The sequence below is a fragment of the Chelonoidis abingdonii genome, chromosome 5 (genome assembly GCF_003597395.2).
Source record: "Chelonoidis abingdonii isolate Lonesome George chromosome 5, CheloAbing_2.0, whole genome shotgun sequence".
NCBI classification, from domain to species: Eukaryota; Metazoa; Chordata; order Testudines; family Testudinidae; genus Chelonoidis; species Chelonoidis abingdonii.
This window is the reverse complement of record NC_133773.1, coordinates 53581271-53594958: the sequence shown is the minus strand read 5'-3', so window position 1 is coordinate 53594958 and position 13688 is coordinate 53581271. Positions and strand designations below refer to the sequence as shown.

The 13688-nt window shown below is 46.4% G+C and overlaps 1 long non-coding RNA gene across 1 annotated transcript in view; it reads left to right on the top strand.

Moving 5' to 3' along the window:
- LOC116838888 (uncharacterized) overlaps positions 1-13688 on the top strand; it is a 39739-nt gene extending 26051 nt beyond the window's left edge. Inside the window, exons 2-3 of the long non-coding RNA XR_004377002.2 lie at positions 12011-12097; positions 12227-13688. This is a non-coding gene — a long non-coding RNA (uncharacterized LOC116838888). The remainder of the gene's footprint in view (positions 1-12010; positions 12098-12226) is intronic.

Sequence of the window (13688 nt, the reverse complement as noted above, 5' to 3'; positions counted from 1 at the left end):
TCAGCTTAGCCATGTCTGAATAGGCCCCATTAAGGACATACACCGGCTACTATACAATCTGAGACCCATTGAAGAAAGGCAAAATAGCGCTTTTGAACTTGCAGCAAGAAGTGTATGCAGAAACTGGCCCACTATGTGACTGCAAACTCCATTTTGTTGTAACTTTCCCACAAGTAGGAACAAAGAGTGTTCTACACCCTGAAAAGTCATTGATAAAGGCAGAGGCCTCAATCTCCATTTGGTGGTTCAAAATACCTGAGCATGCGTTACCTGCAGAGCTGAACTATTGAAGCTCCGCAAAAGGACTGATGACCCATCCCAGCAGGGGATGTTCTCCAGAGAACGGACTAAACCTGCAGTTTACTTCATCACTGCTACAAAGCATGAAACTAGGACTTGCCATTACTCGTATGAATTGATTCAGTTTAACCAATTCTGAGCTCCATGCTTTATGTTGTCCTTTTATGATAAACTTTAGATTTTTAGGATCTAAAAGGATTGGCAACAGTGTGATTTGTGGGTGAGTCTGATGCTGTAAATGGCACCTGGTCTGGGGCTTCGGTCCATTGGGACTTGAGATAGAACCCTTTTCTTTATACGTGGTGTTGGTTTATCAAACGCATTCATCCCAGGACATGTGGGAACTGGTGTGATCCTGGGAGACGGAGTGTCGAAACGGAAAATTGCTGCTGGTTGGTGACTCAATAGGCAATTAAATGGCCAGTGGGGAGTAAAAAACATGGAGTCCATTTTGCTGGCTCGTTTGGTTTTGCCTTAGATGGGGAAAAACCCCAGCCTATGGGCTGTGACCTGCTGTGGTTATTAGAGCAAATTGGAGCTCTGATATTGGCACTCTCATTGGGTGCCTGACCAAACCACTCCATCATCATTATCATATGTCTTCTGGCGTGCGCACCTCTGGGTCTGCTGCTCTTGTTGTTAGGGTGTGCCCCCTGTGTGTTTTGGTCTGACTCTGCGGGCTCGCTGTTGTTCTCCTGGGTCTGCCGTCAGAACACTGTCTTTTCTATCTCTCTCTCTCTCCTGGCGAACCTGGTCTCATATGCAAATTAAGGGCGAGGTAAAATCACTTTATAGTGGATATGTTGTTTGGGATACTTTAGTCACACTATCCTGGGATATTCCTATTGCTTACAAAAGACCCTTTGTCACCTTATGGTTTTCCTTTGCTTAAAAATGCAAAGCCAAACTGAGCGGAGGAAACAGAAAAAAAAAAAATTTCTCTCTGGCTCCTTTTAAAACAACCCTTCCTAGCTTAAAAGCCTAGCAGAGAAAAGAAAATAATAATTCGCTAAATGGCTTCTGGCATTTCTGTATTTATCACACGGTCTAGCCCACCATATCATAAGCAATAATTCCTAATTCTGAACCTTAGAGTCCAAAATGTGGGTGCCTCGCATGAAACCTCAAAGCTTAATTACCAGTTGGATCTGATAGCGCTGCCACCAGCCAAAATTTCCAGTGTTTGGCTCACTCTGGTCTCCCAAAACCTTCCCTGGGGGGACCCCAAGACTCAGATGCCCTGAGTCTACCACAAAGGGAAATAACCCCCTCCCTTGTCTTCTCTTTACTTCCTCCCCAGGCTTCCCCTCCGTGGGTTATCCTGGAAGATTACTGTACTTAACTCCTTGAATTACAAAACAGAGAGGGCAATTATCCTCCCCCCCTCCTTCTTTTTCCCCCTCCCAATCTTTCCCTGAGAGAGACCGTAATCCTGGCCCAGGGATTTCTACCCCTAGAGCCTTACTTAGAAAAAGAAAATCCACCAGATTTTAAAAAGACAAGCTTATATAAAAAAGAAAGAAAAGACATAAAAATGCTCTCTGTATCAAGATAACAATATACAGGGTCAATTGCTTAAAGAAAAATATGAATAAACAGCTTTATTCAAAAAAGAAATACAATTAAAACATCCACAGCAACTACACCCATGTATAAAACAAAAAAAGACGATAAAAGCCTATTGTTTTCTACCTTTGTACCCACAACTGTGAAACTGAAGATTAGAGAGCTTGAAGATAGAAAGATCCCTCTCATAGCCGAGAGACAGACAAAAAGACACACACAAAGGGACACACACCCAAACATCCTCCTCCCTGAGCTTTAAAAATGCAGTTTCGAGGTTTCCTGATTGGTCCTCTGGTCAGGTGTTTGGTTCCCTTTGTTAACCCTTTACAGCTAAAAGAAACATTAACTCTTAGCTATCTGTTTATGACATACCACGGTCCTGTCTGTGCTCGCTCCATGAAGACGAGTGGTGGCAGGAGTCCTGATCAAATGGCACCCATCCAGACAGTCTGGCTGGTGTCGAGGGCGATCCACAAGGACTGAGTCCTGAATGGTCACTAGGCAGCGAGTGGTGTTGGGAACATTCCCTCGACCAAGACCAGTACCAGGCTGTTGGTGACTGCAGCGATCCCAGCGGCGGCTTGCCTCTGGAGCGTGGGGCCAACATCAGCAGCACTCCTGGCACGGGCATGGACATGGCATCTTAGCCACCTGGAGGGCTTTGGGCGTAGATGTTATCCAGACATCTGGAGACGCCTGCTCTGAAGGGGCCGGGCTACTCCGCTCCCTGTGAGTCAGAGGCCTGGGGACCGAGGGCTACCTGATACGGGTCTAGTCTCTGTCCCAGACTTCCCTTGGTGCCGTTGAAAGAGGGAGTCTTTCCAGTCCTCTTGGCCTGGCCCGGGGAAGGGGAGCAGTGCCAACTAGTTGAAGGTACCAGAGGGTCTCCGCGCACCAACACCACAGTACCGGATTGGAGCAGCATGCAGGAGTCGGGGCCAGCGCCAACTCCATCAGGATGGCCCAGAGTCTAATGTCTCTTTCTTTTTTAGTCCGGGACTTGAACGGACTTGAAAATCTTACACCTTTTGCTGATATGGGTTTCTCCCAAACAGCACAGACAGTCTGTTTGCGGGTCATTCCTTGGCACAGAACGCTTACAGGAGCCACACGACTTAAATCCTGGGGCATGGGGCATGCCCATGCCTCACTAATTACACTTCACTGAAAGCTAAACTGGCTACAGGTACTACTGAATGAAGAGTTCTGGGGACAAGTTGCAGCAAGGCTGGAGCTGAACAGTTCCAATGCAGCTTCACTGATGGCAAGAAGGAACTGAGGGTGGGGGGAATGCGCAGCTCCCCTTATACGGCGCCAGGCAGATGCCACTCCAGGGGTTGTGGGGGGTGCTCCCCCCTACAGGTACTGCTAGGGGAAATACTTCCGGCACTGGTGCACATGATGAGCACGCGCACCTACTGTGGAATACACATGAGCAATCACTCGAAGAACCACTCCATTGTGGCAGGCACTGTACAAACAAGTATAATAGATGGTCCTTGGCCTGAAGAATTTACAAACTAAAGTGTAAGACAAGTGACATGATGGAAGAATCCTAAAAATGTAGAACTGGAAGGGACCTCAGTAGATCATCTAGTCTAGTCCCCTGCACCGAGGCAGGACTAAATATTATCTAGACCATCCCTGACAAGTGTTTGTAAGGAAAAATAAACTATGGGAATTTTTCCAAGCCAAATAGGTCCATTTTGCAGTAAAGCAAAGATGCATTCACCGCTAAAATGTGCCAAAATATAATTTCAATTTTGTAATAAGACACTGGAAATGAAGACACTGCAAATAAAATGAAGTGAAAATGCTAAATCGTGGATGTTGCTTACTGAAATCCTGCAACAACAAACAAACAACAACAAAATCATCCAAATAGCTAAAAGGCTAGAACAGGGGTAGGCAACCTATGGCACGTGTGCCAAAGGCAGCATGCGAGTAGATTTTCAGTGGCACTCACACTGCCTGGGTCCTGGCCACCAGTCCGGGGGGCTGTGCATTTAATTTAATTTTAAATGAAGATTCTTAAACATTTTAAAAACCTTATTTACTTTACATATAAAAATAGTTTAGTTATATATTATAGACTTATAGAAAAAGAGGTCTTCTAAAAATGTTAAAATGTATTACTGACATGTGAAACCTTAAATTAGAGTGAATAAATTAAGACTCGTCACACCACTTCTGAAAGGTTGCTGACTCCTTGGCTAGAACTTTACAAAAAGGCTTTGAATTAAATGAAAAAGATATCTTGTAAAAAACACAGACAATTATATGTTCTGCAAGAAAAACAAATATAATGGCGTAATGACAGTTTTGGAGATTGAGAAGAATATTTTGATTTTACATTTTCCAAGCAATGCACCTGATCAAAGCAATTACTTAGGAAGAGCTTTCCAATTCTAACGTGAGTTGCCTACACTAGCAAGCACAGACCTGCCACAAAAGTGGTGTTCTGGTGCAGATGAGAAGGCATCGATCTCGTTTCCGAGAGGCTCAGGAGCGAATCAAATACCACAAAGGTCCTGGTAATTTACAAGCTAGGAAGAGATCATGGTCTAATTGTAGGTGTGCTACTAGACAAAAGTGATAGTTGATTGATTGGTTATCAGATACACGTTCGAGTTGCCCCATTTTTTCTGAAGACACTACACATTGTTATAATATTTGTATAAAGGCAATATTTGTACAAGTCACAGATGAATGCAGCTCTTTTATGACAACTGGCTACTTGTATCTACAAATCAGATAAGAAAGGAGTTATCCACTCATATATAATGTAGGGATTTATTTTTAAGCCACAGACTTTTTTTTTGCGCTACGGAAGTGTGTATAGTCAGTTAAAAATCTTCAACTACACATGTGCAATTCAGACCATTGTACATTTAATAAAGTTGTCTTCATATTAGTATTTTCACATACCAAAACAAATGTCACTTAATAGCAAGAACAGGCTATCTGGGTCTGGACGCTGGGCTTCTATTCCTAATTCTGCCACACAGTCACTGAACAGCTTGGGCCAGATCAATTGAGTTATATGTCTCAGTTTCTGCATCTTTTACTGAGGGATAGCAATATTCACGTACCTTTCTAATTGTGCTGTGAAGAAGTTACTCACCTTGGGCCATAATGATGGTTCTTCAATGTGTGTGTCCCTATGGGTGCTCCAAGGCTGTGCTTGAATCCCTACACTGCTAATCAGAGAACTTTGGTAGCAGCGTCCATTAGGCCTGCATATGCACTGTCTCTTGTTGTGCCCCACCCTGAGGCTAGCCAGCATGTGTAGGCTAACCCCTGCAGTTCCTTCTCTACCTCAAAGTCATTGACAAGAACTCTGAAGTAGAGGGGAGGAGGGTGGGTTGTGGAGCACCCATAGGGGGACACATCTCAAAGAACCTTGTTACTCCACAAGGTAACTACTTCTTTAAGTAGCATCCCCTTGGGTGCGCCACTGTAGGTGACTCCTGAGCAGTATCCCTACTGGAGGGCTGGGGCTTCGGAGTCGAGTCAGATACAGTACTATGGAGCCAAAGATGGCATTGGAAGCATATTTCCCAGTAATCACAGAGTGTTCTGCGAAGGTGTGGACTAATGCCCACATCACTGCTCTACAGATTTCTGAGACAGGGCCTCTAGTAGAAGGCAACGGATGAGATGGACCTTGTGGAGTGCGTGCGAATAGTATCTGGAGATGTCATGTTGTGAATCTGATAACATTGTCTAATGCAGCCCGAGACCCACTTAGAGTCTCTGGGCCAATATTGCTGAGCCCTTGGCTCTTTCCACACTAGAGATGAAAAACTTAGGAGACTTCCTGAAAGCCTTTGTCCTATCCAGGTAAAAGGCCAGGGCCCTCCTGACATTGTGCAGTGTAGCCTCCCTGATTCGTGGTGAGGCTTGGGGTAAAAAGTCAGGTGGTGAATCAATTGGTTTATGTGGAACAGGGAAATTACCTTAGGAATGAATTTTGGTTGTGGCCCGAGCTTACCTGGTCCTCAAAGAATACTGTGTAGGGGGATGTGCCATCAGAGTTGCTTTTTCTCCTATTCTCCTAGCTGATGTGATTGCTATCCGGAAGGTTGTTTTCATTGACAGATATGTAAGCAAACAGGTGGCCATAGGTTTGTAGGGAGATCTAGTCAGGCCTTTCAACACCAGGTTTAGATCCCATGTAGGCTTGGGCCGTCGGGGTTGTGGAAAAAGGTTTACTATACCCCTGAGGAACCATTTAGTGATTGGGTGAGATAGCACTGAGTACTCTTCTACTTGTTGGTGGAAGGCTGCTATAACCATTAGGTAGACCCTGAGCAAACAGAGATTGTCCAGATTTCTTTTTTTTAAGAGTCAGTACATGGTGTAAGATTGTTGGAAGGGTCGCTGTCATAAACAGATAGTAGGAGTTAATAGAACAGAAGTACTTTACATCTCTTTTGACTGTAAATGGTTAACAAGTTCAGTGAGCCTGGCTGTCACCTGACCAGAGGACCAATCAGGGGACAGAATACTTTCAAATCTTGAGGGAGGGAAGTTTTGTGTGTGCTGTTAGTGTTTGGTTGTTGTTCTCTCTGGGTTCTGAGAGGGACCAGACATGCAACGAGGTTTCTCTCCAATCTCTCCAGTACAGGTTCTTATAAGTTCAGAATAGTGAGTACTAGTGTCATAAACAGATAGTTAAGGGTTAATGTCTCTTTTACCTGTAAAGAGTTAACAAACAGTGAACCTGGAACACCTGACCAGAGGACCAATCAGGAGACAAGATACTTTACTATCTTGAGTACAGAGACAAATTTTACTTTTTTTTTCTTTAATTAAAAGCTTTTTCTTTTAAGAACCTGATTGATTTTTTGGTTATCTTGTGTAAGACCCAAGGGGTGGGGGTCTGTACTCACCAGGGAATTGGTGGGAGAACTTAGAGAAGGAGGGAGGGAAAACCTGATTTCTCTCTGTTAGTCACCCTCTCTCTCTCTCTCCGGGAGAGAGGAGGGGGAGGGGGGAAAGGTGAATTTCCTCTTTGTTTTAGATTCAAGGAGTTTGAATCACAGTAATCTCCTAGTGTACCCAGGGAGGGGAGGATTTGGGAGGAGAAAGGAGTGGGTGGGAATGGTTATTCCCTTTGTTGTGAGACCAGAGTCTGGGTCTTGGGTCCCCTGGCAAGGTTTTGGGGGGACCAGGTAACCAGGACTGAAAGTCCTGGTTGGTGGCAGCCTATAAGATCTAAGCTGGTAATTAGCTTAGAGGAATTCATGCTGTACCCCATCTTTGGACTCTTAAGGTTCAGAGTGGGTTTTATACCATGACATGGTGTGCAGTGTTGGGATCAGAATCCAAAAGCAGTGAGTTAATTAGCAAAAGCCATAGGATTTTTTCTTCTTCTTCTCTCTGCTAGCTGTTGTAAGCTGGGGAGGGGTTTTTAAAAACTAAGCCAGAATTTCTTGTCCTCTCCTTTCTGGTTTGCGAGAGACTGCTGAAGGCAGACATAGTTTAACAAGGGTCTTTGTTAAACAAGACAGGTGAGTACCAGCAGAACACATTTGCAAATGAAAGTGGTGGTTTTTTTTTTTCTAACTCTCGGGAAAGGTACTTAGAAAGAGTTAAAAAAAAAACTCTGTTGCTAAGCAACCCCAAGGAGGCAACAGAAAGCAGCATTTCAGGCAGTAAAACACCAGAGGGCGCCCAACACAAGAACCAGGAACCATGACTCCAAGGACCCTGAACAGGAACAGCAAGACTGGAAGCAAAGAAACAATCAAAGATGCAGACCACAAGCGAGACATGGAAAGAAAACAAAAGATAGAAATAAGAAAAGAGGTGGAGCTGAGTGAAAGAAGAAAAAACTAAAAGCGGAGCCCACAAAAGAGAAAAGAAGCCAAGAGCAGCCCCAACGAGGAGATGGGAAAAGCACAAAAAGAGGAGGAAAAGAGAGGGAATAAGAGAGGGAAAAAGAAGAAAGCATGAACTGGAAGTTAACCGCAGGCTAGGCAGCATGTCCAGCCAACCCTAACAACCCTTCTCCATTATTGTTTCACATCCCAAGAAATTTCCCACCTACAAGGCAGGTGATGACACTGAGGCCTTCTAGAAAATTTTGAAAGGGCTGCCTGGGTACAGCATCTCTGAAGACCAGTACATGATAGAGCTGAGGCCACAGCTCATGGACCCTTAGCAAGGTGGCGCTGAAATGCCTAAGGAGAACATGAAAATTATAAACTTTTTCAAACCAAGGCCAGAATCAAATGGGGTAACACTGAGCATGCCCGTCAGGTTCAGAGCCCTAAGTGAAACCAGATGTGTCATTCCCCGACAGCCTACCACATTGGAAAGAATTATATGCCTGGATATCAGGAGCCAAAAGTTAAATTTGGACGACATGCACCTCCTAATACAAATGGAGCAGTCTTAGAGGGTGTTCCTGAGGAAATAGAAAGGTACATCCTAGATGGGAACCAAATGTAACCGAGGCGGGGGAATTGGAGCCAAATGGGGGAAGTGCAGAAAAGAAAAAGAGCTACTTCAAGGGGAGCGAATACACAGGGGCACACGACAATAAACCCTATACCGAGGGCAACCCAAGACCCCACCTACAACCCAAGGAAAGCCGACTCCCTATATCTCTCACCTCACCATCTCCAGTAACCCACCTCGGCCCAGTGACCAGTCAGCTGGTGATGCTTTAAGTGTAAGAACTGGGACATATAAAGGCTCAACTGCCCAAGAACCCCAACTGAGTGCAGTTCATTACACCCATCACACCAAAGATCCCCGCCCAGATACTCTCAAATACCTGGAGCAAGAAATTTTGAGAGTGGCGGAAAGAAGGTTATCGCATGGAGAGACAGGGGCACAAGTGTCAGCTATTCACCAATCCTTGTGGACCCCAATTCATCACCAAGACCCAAGTGACAATTTACCCCTTCATGTCACAAGCTGTAGACTTGCCTACAGCTGAACTGCTGTCCAGTACAAAGGCTGGTCAGGAATGTGGACTTTTGCAGTCTATACAATTATCCATCCCATGCTACTGGGGAAGACTGCCAACCAGTGAAGCGGCCAAGAAGGATGGGAATGGTTACACGCAGCCAAGCCAGGCAAGCTTCCAGACCCTTCTGTTCTGAGCCGTCACAGGGAGCCCTCTGTGTTACAGAGACCCAGACAGAGGTAGTGGACCGGATCCCCTGCCAACGACTGCAACAGCCACAAGTCTCGTCCCAGACCAGAACTGGAAAGTACCAGCACCAGAACTTGCCACACTGACGCCAGCGCTTGCAAACATCTTCAACCCCAACGCCAGAGGCCAGCGAGCCTGAACTGGCAGGCAGCAGACAACCACACCAAGAGGCTCACACAGCCTGAAATACACCTGGTGCACCAGCGGAGAGCGGTCACCAGCCACGAAAACACCATCCACCTACATCGCTCTCCAGAGGCCAAGCCAAGTCCACAGTCTAAGGAAGAACTGGTGTCTCCAGCCTAAGGAACAGTTCCAGACTGAGCAGGAAGCAGATGACAGCCTTCAGAAGCTTGGGCGGCGCGCACGGAGCATCCACCCTCTTCAGCTCTTCTACCGTCCCGGTTTGTATAGAATACGGCTTTTATAAAAGGAGACTTTCTGGTGGACACAGGAAGAATGGCATCCACCAAAACAGTTGGTGGTTCAACAGTACGGCCGGAAGCTCTAAGCTTAGCCCATGATCATCCCAGTGGCATGCTGGGGTGAACAGAACCAAAAACGGTTGGGGAAGTCCTTCCACTGGGAGGGGATGGGCAAGGATGTTGCCAAGTATGTCCGGTCTGTGAGGTGTGCCAAAGAGTGGAAAGCCCCAAGACCAGGTCAGGCCCCTCTCCAGCCACTCCCAAATGAGGTCCCATTTCAGCGAGTAGCTGTGGATATTCTGTCCTTTCCCAAAAAGACCCCCAGAGGAAAGCAGTACATATTGACTTTCGTGGACTTTGCTACCCGATGGCCGGAAGCAGTAGCTCTAGACAACACTAGGGCTAAAACTGTGTGCCAGGCCCTAACGGCCATTTTTGCCAGGGTAGGTTGGCCCTCCGATATCCTTACGGATTCAGGGACAAATTTCCTGACAGGGACCATGAAAGACTTGTGGGAAACTCATGGGGTGAATCACTTGGTTGCCACCCCACTGGCCTGGTGGAAAGGTTTAACAGAACTTTGGGGGCCATGATCCGTAAATTTGTGAATGAACACTCCAATGACTGGGACCTAATGTTGCAGCAGTTGCTTTTTGCTTACAGGGCTGTGCCACATCCCAGTTTATGGTTTTTCACCGTTTGAGCTTGTGTATGGCCACGAGGTTAAAGGGCCATTACAGTTGGTGAAGCAGCAATGGGAGCGGTTTACACTGTCTCCAGGAACTAACATTCTGAATTTTGTAAGCAACCTACAAAACACCCTCCGACATTCTTTAGCCCTTGCTAAAGAAAACCGAAAGGATGCTCAAAAAGAGCAAAAGCCCTGGTATGATAGACATACCAGAGCGTTCCTTCAAGGTAGGAGACCAGGTTATAGTCTTGAAGGCACAACAGGCCCATAAGATGGAAGCATCATGGGAAGGCCATTCACGATCCAAGAGCGCCTGGGAGCTGTTAACTACCTCATAGCATTTCCCAATTCCTCCCTAAAGGCCAGAATATACCACGTTAATTCTCTCAAGCCCTTTTATTCCAGAGACTTACAGGTTTGTCAGTTTACAGCCCAGGAAGATGACACTGAGTGGCCTGACAGTGTCTACTATGAAGGGAAAAGTGACGGTGGCGTGGGAGAGGTGACCCTCTCCACAACCCTGAAACGTCTGCAGCAGTAACAGATCAAGAAGTTGATACACTCTTCCGTGAAAGTTTCCCAGAATCAACTGGTTAAAAATTGTCCTTACAATGTGAAGAATCTCGTAGTTTTACATAATTAGTGGCATATGTAAAGGTGCATGTGTTTATTGATCTGTTTATTCTAGAGTTCTAGGGAAAAAATCACCACCAGTGTGGTTCCACACTGTCAGCGATTTGGGGGGGACGGACATGTCATAAACAGATAGTAGGAGTTAATAGAACAGAAGTACTTTATATCTCTTTTGACTGTAAAGGGTTAACAAGTTCAGTGAGCCTGGCTGTCACCTGACCAGAGGACCAATCAGGGGACAGAATACTTTCAAATCTTAAGGGAGGGAAGTTTTGTGTGTGCTGTTAGTGTTTGGTTGTTGTTCTCTCTGGGTTCTGAGAGGGACCAGACATGCAACCAGGTTTCTCTCCGATACAGGTTCTTATAAGTTCAGAATAGTGAGTACTAGGTAGATAAGGCGAGTTAGGCTTATCTTTGTTTTCTTTATTTGCAAATGTGCATTTGGCTGGAAGGAGTTCAAATTTGTATTTTGCTGGAAGGATTTTAATTTGTACTTGTATACTTAGGCTGGGAGGGTATTCCCAGTGTCTATAGCTGAAAGACCCTATACCTTTTCCATCTTAAATTTACAAAGATAATTTTTACTTTTTTTCTCTCTTTAATTAAAAGTTTTCTTGTTTTAAGAACCTGATTGTTTTTTTATTCTGGTCTGAGACCCCAGGGGACGGCGTCTGTATTCACCAGGGAATTGGTGGGGAGAAAGGAGGGAAGGGGGAGAGAAAGGCTAATTTCTCTCTATGTCAGGATTACTTTCTCTCTCAGGAAGAGTAAGGAGGGGGGGAAGGTGAATTTTCCTCTCTGTTTAAAGATTCAAGGAGTATGAATCACAGTGATCTTCCAGGGTAACCCAGGGAGGGGAAGCCTGGGAGAGGCAATGGTGGGGGAAAGGGTTTACTTTCCTTGTGTTAAGATCCAGAGGATCTGGGTCTTGGGGTTCCCCAGGCAAGGTTTTGGGGGGACAAGAGTGTACCAGGCACTGGAATTCCTGGTTGCTGGCAGCGCTACAGGTTCTAAGCTGGTAATTAAGCTTAGAGGAATTCATGCTGGTACCCCATCTTTTGGACGCTAAGGTTCAGAGTGGGGATTTATACCATGACAGTCGCGGCTGTCAATGAGATTTTCTGGGAATTGTATCAAATCCAAAATCTGGACCACTTCTGTAGGTAAGTATGGTGTGTTGAGGACTTTCTACTGCATAGTAATACCTTTTGTACCTCCTTTGAGCAGGAGCGCTCTGTGAAGGAGCCAGGCCTTGAGGTGAAGAAAGACAACGCTGGGATGCAGAGTGTGTCCTTCATTCTGTGAGAGGAGGTAAGGAGTGGATCAGAGAGAGATTAGTGGGCACATTGCAGTTTGTGACAGACAAGGGTACCAAGTCTGTCTCGCCTAAGTGGGAGCAATCAATATGATGTGGTCTCCTTCCCTTTTTATTTTCAACAGGACTTTTGTCAGGAGGGGGAATGAAGGAAAGGCACAAAGAATGCTCCTGTCCCAGGGAAGAAGCAAAGTACTGCCTAGGGTGTGTTGCCCTATCCCTGCTCTGGAGCAGTAGCATGGACATTTCTTGTTCCGGTGAGTAGCAAACTGGTCTGCGGTCACTGTCCCCCAGCATCTGAATAGGTCGTGAAATACTGCTGGGTTTATTTCCCATTGGTGGTTGTGTGGGAACTTGCTACTTAACCCTGGTTTACACTCCGAGTTTAGGTCGAATTTTGTAGTGTTACATTGAATTAATCCTGCACCATTCCACACAACGAAGCCATTTACTTCAACATAAAGGGCTCTTAAAATTGATTTCTGTACTCCTCCTTGACGAGGAGAGTAGCGTTGAAATCAACACTGCGGGTTCGAATGAGGGTTAGTGTGGACACAATTCGACAGTATTGGCCCCTGGGAGCTATTCCACAGTGCACCATTGTGACCACTCTGGACAGCAATCTGAACAGCTCCGTGAATTGGTGCAATGCCATGAACTAGATCGGTGCCATGAGTCCAACCAGCATCGTGAGTATGACTGACGCCACGAGAGGGAATGGTGTCAGGACTGCAAGTGTCACCGGGACTGCGAACAGCATTGATAGTGGGGATGGATCCAAGAGTGGGACCGGTGCTGTGTTTCCACCTGAGGAGTCGACAGCCAGATCAGAGAGGGTTTGCCCCGGGAAGGTACCACACAAACAGGAGCTGCTGCCAGTTTGTGGTGAAGTTAACTGTCAATGTGATGAGTTCCTGTGCCGCTGCAAAGGCTTCTGGCATCAATGGGAGCTGGGGCTCAACCACACACTGAGTCGGGGAGCCCATGCGCGCCAGACGCAACATCTCTTCTCTTGGTGCCGGAGTTAACAGTGCCGACATCAGCGCCTGAACTCTCAATAGCTCCGCCACTGGACATGACTCCGAGGGTGGTCTCAGGGGTGCTGGCGACTGCTGAGATGGACAACTATCTCTGGCCTACAGTGCCACTTTTGACCAGGCAAATGAGACCAGTGCCATACCGGTTGCACCAGTTGCAGTGCTGGGGAACTTCGGTGCCACGGGTGTCTGTTAGAGTCCATCTGCGGTGCAGTACCTACTTCTGCCACTGGGATACTGTGCATCAAGGCGCTTGGTGACAGGTCTCGGTGCACTGCTGGGGGATCTAGGCTAAGAGCTGCCTCCATTAGGAGCTGCTTCAGTCCCGCTCCTTCTTGGTTTGGGGCCGGAATCCCTTGTAAATTTTGTACTTGTCTGCCTGGTGGGACTCCCCCAGACACTTCAGGCAGGAGTTGTGGAAGTTGCCCATTGGTATAGGCTTAGCTGAACAAGGCTTAAAGCCTGGAGCCTTGGGCATGAGCTCAGGCGGGGAGGAGGGGGAGGAACTCTTTCCAACTCACTACTCTAAGTATGTATACAACTACACTAA